Here is a 7,056-nt window from a genome sequence, read left to right on the forward strand (position 1 = left end):
GTCTTGCGCTGAGCCTGCGATCTTCGGTTATGGGCGGTGGTACCTCGTTGGCCTTGAAGAGCACCTTCCAAACATCTTCATGCATCGTGCCGAAGAGCTCTCGCAGTGTCTGGTGTTCGGCTGGGTCGAACTCCCACAGATTGCAAGTCCATCTCTGGCATGGAAGGATCCGGTGGAGGAGCATAACTTGGACCATGTTGACAAGCTTGATTTTCTTGCTTATCATATTTTGGATGCATGTCTGGAGTCCTATTAGTTCTTCCGCTGAGCCCCAGGCCGCGACCTTTTCTTGCCAAGAGGTGAGCCGCATGGGGACGCCAGATCGGAATTCGGGGGTCGCCGCCCAATTGGCGTCGCGCGGCTCGGTGATGTAGAACCACCCCGATTGCCACCCCTTCATAGTCTCCACAAAGGGAGCCTTCGGGCCAGGTGACATTGGGCATCTTGCCCACCATGGCGCCTCTGCACTTTGCTTGTTGACCACTCACCACCTTTGGCTTCACATTGAAGGTCTTCAGCCATAGGCCGAAGTGGGGCGTGATGCAGAGGAAGGCCTCGCACACAATGATAAACGCCGAGATGTTGAGGATGGAGTTGGGGGCCAAATCATGGAAGTCTAGCCCGTAGTAAAACATTAGTCCGCGGATGAATGGGTGGAGGGGGAATCCCAGCCCGCGGACTAAGTGGGAGAGGAACACTACCCTTTCCTGGGGTTTCGGGGTAAGGATGATCTGCCCTTTGGCCAGAAGCCGATGCACGATGTCCTTGGACAAGTATCTGACCTACTGAAGCTTCTTGATGTCCTCCTTCTTGACGGAGGAGGCCATCCACTTGCCTCCCGCTCCAGACATGTTCGGAATGTTTTTGCGGAGAAGGCGAAAGCTTGGGCTTTGGAGCTCGAGAATGGACGAGCAGAGGAAGAAGAAGGCGTGGGTGAAAAAGGGGAATCGTTATCTCTTTATAAAGGCAGCAGAAGTTATGCGCCTCCCCACTTGCCCTAGAAACTTGCTTATTTCCCAAGCGTCATGCTAATAGCGCGGTTGGGTTACCCACACCCGTATTGATGATAATCCCATGATAAGGGGACACAATCTCTGCTTCGACAAGACGTGCCAATGAAACCGCCTCGCAAGATGTGTAGTAGCAGGTTGAGTAAACGGTTCGAATAATGACCGGACCACGGCGTGATGTCACGCTATGGGAAAGTTGTCAGCAGATTAGACTCATGGAATATTATACTCTCTACGGTGGTATGTGGAATTTGTTTTGCAGAGCCGGACACGATTCTTGTGTTCAAGATCTACTTTGGAGCATTCGGAGAAGGAACCCGCCTTGCAATGCCGAAGAAAATCTACGTGCCGGACTCATCATCATGGAAGCCTGGTTTAGGGGCTACTGAGGGAGTCCTGGATTAAGGGGTCCTCGAACAGCCAGACTATATACTTTGGCCGGACTGTTGGACTATGAAGTTACAAGATAGAAGACTTCATCCCATGTCCGGGTGGGACTCTCCTTGGCGTGGAAGGCAAGCTTGGCAATTCGGATATGTAGATTTGCTTCTCTGTAACCGACTCTGTGTAACCCTAGCCCCCTTTGGTGTCTATATAAATAGGAGGGTTTAGTCCGTAGGACAACAAGAATCATAATCGTAAGCTAGCTTCTAGGGTTTAGCCTCTACGATCTCGTCGTAGATCAACTCTTGTAATACTCATAGCATCAAGATCAATCAAGCAGGAAGTAGGGTATTACCTCCATAGAGAGGGCCCAAACCTGGGTAAACATCGTGTCCCCCGCGTCCTGTTACCATTAGCCTTAGACGCACAGTTCGGAACCCCCTACCCAAGATCCGCCGGTTTTGACACTGACAGGACCCTCGCAACTCCACCGACCTACTTCTTCCTCCTTTATATACCCATATACCCCGAAAACATCCAGGAGCACCATAGATTGGGAGTTCCGCCGCTGCAAGCCTCTGTAGCCACAAAAAAACCAATCGGGACCCTGTTCCGGCACCCTGCCGGAGGAGGGATCCATCACCGGTGGCCATCTTCATCATCCCGGTGCTCTCCATGACGAGGAAGGAGTAGTTCACCCTCGGGGCTAAGGGTATGTACCAGTAGCTATGTGTTTGATCTCTCTCTCTTTCTCATGTTCTTGATTTGGCACGATCTTGATGTATCGCAAGCTTTGCTATTATAGTTGGATCTTATGATGTTTCTCCCCCTCTACTCTCGTGTAATGGATTGAGTTTTCCCTTTAAAGTTATCTTATCATATTGAGTCTTTAAGGATTTGAGAACACTTGATGTATGTCTTGCATGTGCTTATCTGTGGTGACAATGGGATATCACGTGATCTACTTGATGTATGTTTTGGTGATCAACTTGCAGGTTCAGTGACCTTGTGAACTTATGCATAGGGGTTGGCACATGTTTTCGTCTTGACTCTCCGGTAGAAACTTTGGGGCACTCTTTGAAGTACTTTGTGTTGGTTGAATAGATGAATCTAAGATTGTGTGGTGCATATTGTATAATCATGCCCATGGATACTTGAGGTGACATTGGAGTATCTAGGTGACATTAGGGTTTTGGTTGATTTGTGTCTTAAGGTGTTATTCTAGTACGAACTCTATGATAGATCGAACGGAAAGAATAACTTCGTGTTATTTTACTACGGACTCTTGAATAGATTGATCAGAAAGGATAACTTTGAGGTGGTTTCGTACCCTACAATAATCTCTTAGTTTGTTCTCCGCTATTAGTGACTTTGGAGTGACTCTTTGTTGCATGTTGAGGGATAGTTATATGATCCAGTTATGCTATTATTGTTGAGAGAACTTGCACTAGTGAAAGCATGAACCTTAGGCCTTGTTTCCTAGCATTGCAATACCGTTTGTGCTCACTTTTATCATTACTTACCTTGCTGTTTTTATAATTTCATATTACAAAAACATATATATCTACCATCCATATTGCACCTGTTTCACCATCTCTTCGACGAACTAGCGCACCTATACAATTTACCATCGTATTGGGTGTGTTGGGGACACAAGAGGCTCTTTGTTATTTGGTTGCAGGGTTGTTTGAGAGAGACCATCCTCATCCTACGCCTCCCATGGATTGATAAACCTTAGGTCATCCACTTGAGGGAAATTTGCTACTATCCTACAAACCTCTGCACTTTGAGGCCCAACAACGTCTACAAGAAGAAGGTTGCGTAGTAGACATCAATCTTCACCCCGACCAGTAGAGCAAAGAGTTGGTCCTCAACCACTGAACCTACTAAAAATGTTTACTTTGAAATTCCTTTGGGTATGATAGAGAAACTGCTAGCTAATCCTTCTACAAGAGATGGAACATTGCATCCCGATTTGAATCTAATCTATGTGGATGAATTTTGCGGATTATTTAAGCTTGAAGGTTTGCCCGATGATGTTGTCAAGAAGAAGGTCTTCCATTTATCTTTGAAGGGAGATGCATTTACATGATTTAGGCTATGTGATGATATGGGATCATGGAACTACAAACGATTGAAATTGGAATTTCATCAGAAGTTTTATCCTATGCATCTTGTTCATCGTGATCATAATTATATATATAAGTTTTGGCCTCGCGAAGGAGAAAGCATCGCTCAAGCTTGGGTGAGGCTTAAGTCAATGTTATATTCATGCCCCAATCATGAGCTCTCAAGAGAAATGATTATTCAAAAAAATTATGCTCGGCTTTCTCTCAACAATCGCTCCATGCTCGATACTTCTTGTGTTGGGTCTTTTATGATGAAGACTATTGAATTCAAATGGGATTTATTGGAAAGAATTAAATGCAAATCTGAAGATTGGGATCTCTAAGAAGGTAAGGAGTCAGGTATGACACCTAAGTTTGTTAAATCTTTTATGGATACCGATGTCTTCCGTGAATTTAGCACTAAATATGGACTTGACTCTGAGATAGTAGCTTCCTTCTGTGAATCATTTTCTACTCATGTTGACCTCCCTAAGGAGAAGTGCTTTAAATATAATCCTCCCACTGAAGTAAAAGTAGTTGCACCGATTAAAGTTGAAGAAAAGACTATCACTTATAATGATCCTATTGTTCCTACTACTTATATTGAGAAACCACCTTTCCCTGTTAGGATAAAGGATCATGCTAAAGCTTCAAATGTGGTTCGTAAGAGTAATACTAAAACACCTACACCACCTGAGCAAATTAAAGTTGAACCTAGTATTGCTATGGTTAAAGATCTCTTGGCTGATAATATTGATGGGTATGTTATATACTTCTGTGATGAAGCTTCTAGAATTGCTAGACCTGATGCTAATAATATACATAGACATGTTGTAGGCATGCATGTTATTTCTGTTAAAATAGGAGATCATTGTTATCATGGCTTATGTGATATGGGTGCTAGTGCTAGTACAATACCTCATTACTTATATAAAGAAATTGTGCATGATATTGCACCTGCTGAGATAGAAGAAATAGATGTTACAATTAAGCTTGCCAATAGAGATACTATTTCACCAGTTGGGATTGTTAGAGATGTTGAAGTCTTGTGTGGGAAAGTTAAATATCCTGCTGATTTTCTTGTTCTTGGTTCCCCACAAGATAGCTTTTCTCCCATTATATTTGGTAGACCCTTCTTCAATACAGTTAATGCTAAGATAGATTGCGAAAAAGATGTTGTTACTATTGGTTTAGGAGATATGTCTCATGAGTTTAATTTTGCTAAGTTTCGTAGACAATCCCATGATAAAGAATTGGTTAGTAAGGATGAAATTATTGGTCTCGCTTCTATTGCCGTGCCTCCTAATGATCCTTTAGAACAATATTTGCTAGACCATGAAAATGATATGTTCATGAATGAAAGAAGGGAAATAGATGAAGTATTCTTTAAACATGGACCTATTTTGAAACACAACTTGCTTGTTGAAATTCTAGGGAATACTCCACCACCCAAAGGTGATCCCGTGTTCGAGCTTAAACCATTACCTGATACTCTTAAATATGCTTATCTTGATAAAAAGAAGATATATCCTATTATTATTAGTGCTAACCTTTCAGAGCAGGAAGAGGAGAGATTATTGAAAACTCTGAGGAAGCACCATGCTGCTATTGGATATACTCTTGATGATCTTAAGGGCATTAGTCTCACTCTATGTCGACACAAAATAAAATTGGAGGAAGACACCAAACCAGTTATTGATCACCAATGACGGTTAAATCCTAAGATGAAAGAAGTGGTAAGAAAGGAAATACTAAAGCTCCTAGAGGTAGATATAATTTATCCCGTTGATGATAGTCAGTGGGTAAGTCCTGTCAATTGTGTCCCTAAGAAGGGAGGTATTACTGTTGTTCCTAATGATAAAGATGAATTGATCCCACAAAGAATTGTTACAGGTTATAGGATGGTAATTGATTTCTGCAAATTAAATAAAGCTACTAAAAAGGATCATTACCCTTTACCTTTTATTGATAAAATGCTAGAAAGATTATCCAAACATACACATTTTTGCTTTCTAGATGGTTACTCTGGTTTCTCTCAAATGTCTGTGTCAGTAGAGGATTAAGAAAAGAGCACTTTTACTTGCCCTTTCGGTACTTTTGCTTATAGACGTATGCCTTTTGTTTTATGTAATGCACCTGCTACCTTTCAAAGATGTATGATGGCTATATTCTCTGACTTTTGTGAAAAGGTTTGTGAGGTTTTCATGGACGATTTGTCCGTCTATGGATCTTCTTTTTATGATTGCTTGAGCAACCTTGAACGAGTTTTGCAGATATGCGAAGACACTAGTCTTGTCTTGAATTGGGAGAAGTGCCAATTTATGGTTAATGAAGGCATTGTCTTGGGGCATAAAATTTCAGAAAGAGGTATTGAAGTTGATAAAGCTAAAGTTGATGCTATTGAAAAGATGTCGTGTCCCAAGGACATTAAAGGTATAAGAAGTTTCCTTGGTCATGCCGGTTTTTATAGGAGGTTCATTAAGGACTTCTCTAAAATTTCTAGGCCCTTGACTAATCTATTACAAAAAGATATTCCTTTTGTCTTCGATGATGATTGTGTATAAGCATTTGAAATACTTAAGAAAGCCTTGATTTCCGCACCTATTGTTCAGCCACCTGATTGGAATTTACCCTTTAAAATTATGTGTGATGCTAGTGATTATGCTGTAGGTGTTGTTCTAGGACAGAGAGTTGATAAGAAACTAAATGTTATTCAATGTGCTACTACCAAAAAAGTATTCTTAGCAGTTGTATTTGCATGTGATAAGTTCAGACCTTACATTGTTGATTCTAAAGTTGAAGGAAATATGCCCTAGAGGCAATAATAGAGTTATTATTTATTTCCTTATTTCATGATAAATGTTTATTATTCATGCTAGAATTGTATTAACCGGAAACATAATACATGTGTGAATACATAGACAAACATAGTGTCACTAGTATGCCTCTACTTGACTAGCTCGTGAATCAAAGATGGTTAAGTTTCCTAGCCATGGACAAAAGAGTTGTCATTTGATTAACGGGATCACATCATTAGGAGAATGATGTGATTGACTTGACCCATTCCGTTAGCCTAGCACTTGATCGTTTAGTATGTTACTATTGCTTTCTTCATGACTTATACATGTTCCTGTAAGTATGAGATTATGCAACTCCCATTTGCCGGAGGAAACACTTTGGGTACTACCAAACGTCACAACATAACTGGGTGATTATAAAGGAGTACTACAGGTGTCTCCAAAGGTACATGTTGGGTTGGCGTATTTCGAGATTAGGTTTTGTCACTCCGATTGTCGGAGAGGTATCTCTGGGCCCTCTCGGTAATGCACATCACTATAAGCCTTGCAAGCAATGTAGCTAATGAGTTAGTTACGGAATGATGCATTACGTAACGAGTAAAGAAACTTGCCGGTAACGAGATTGAACTAGGTATTGGATACCGTCGATCAAATCTCGGGCAAGTAACATACCGATGACAAAGGGAACAAAGTATGTTGTTATGTGGTTTGACCGATAAAGATCTTCGTAGAATACGTAGGAGCCAATATGAGCAT

The sequence above is a fragment of the Triticum aestivum genome, chromosome 2B (genome assembly GCF_018294505.1).
Source record: "Triticum aestivum cultivar Chinese Spring chromosome 2B, IWGSC CS RefSeq v2.1, whole genome shotgun sequence".
Classification (NCBI taxonomy): Eukaryota; Viridiplantae; Streptophyta; class Magnoliopsida; order Poales; family Poaceae; genus Triticum; species Triticum aestivum.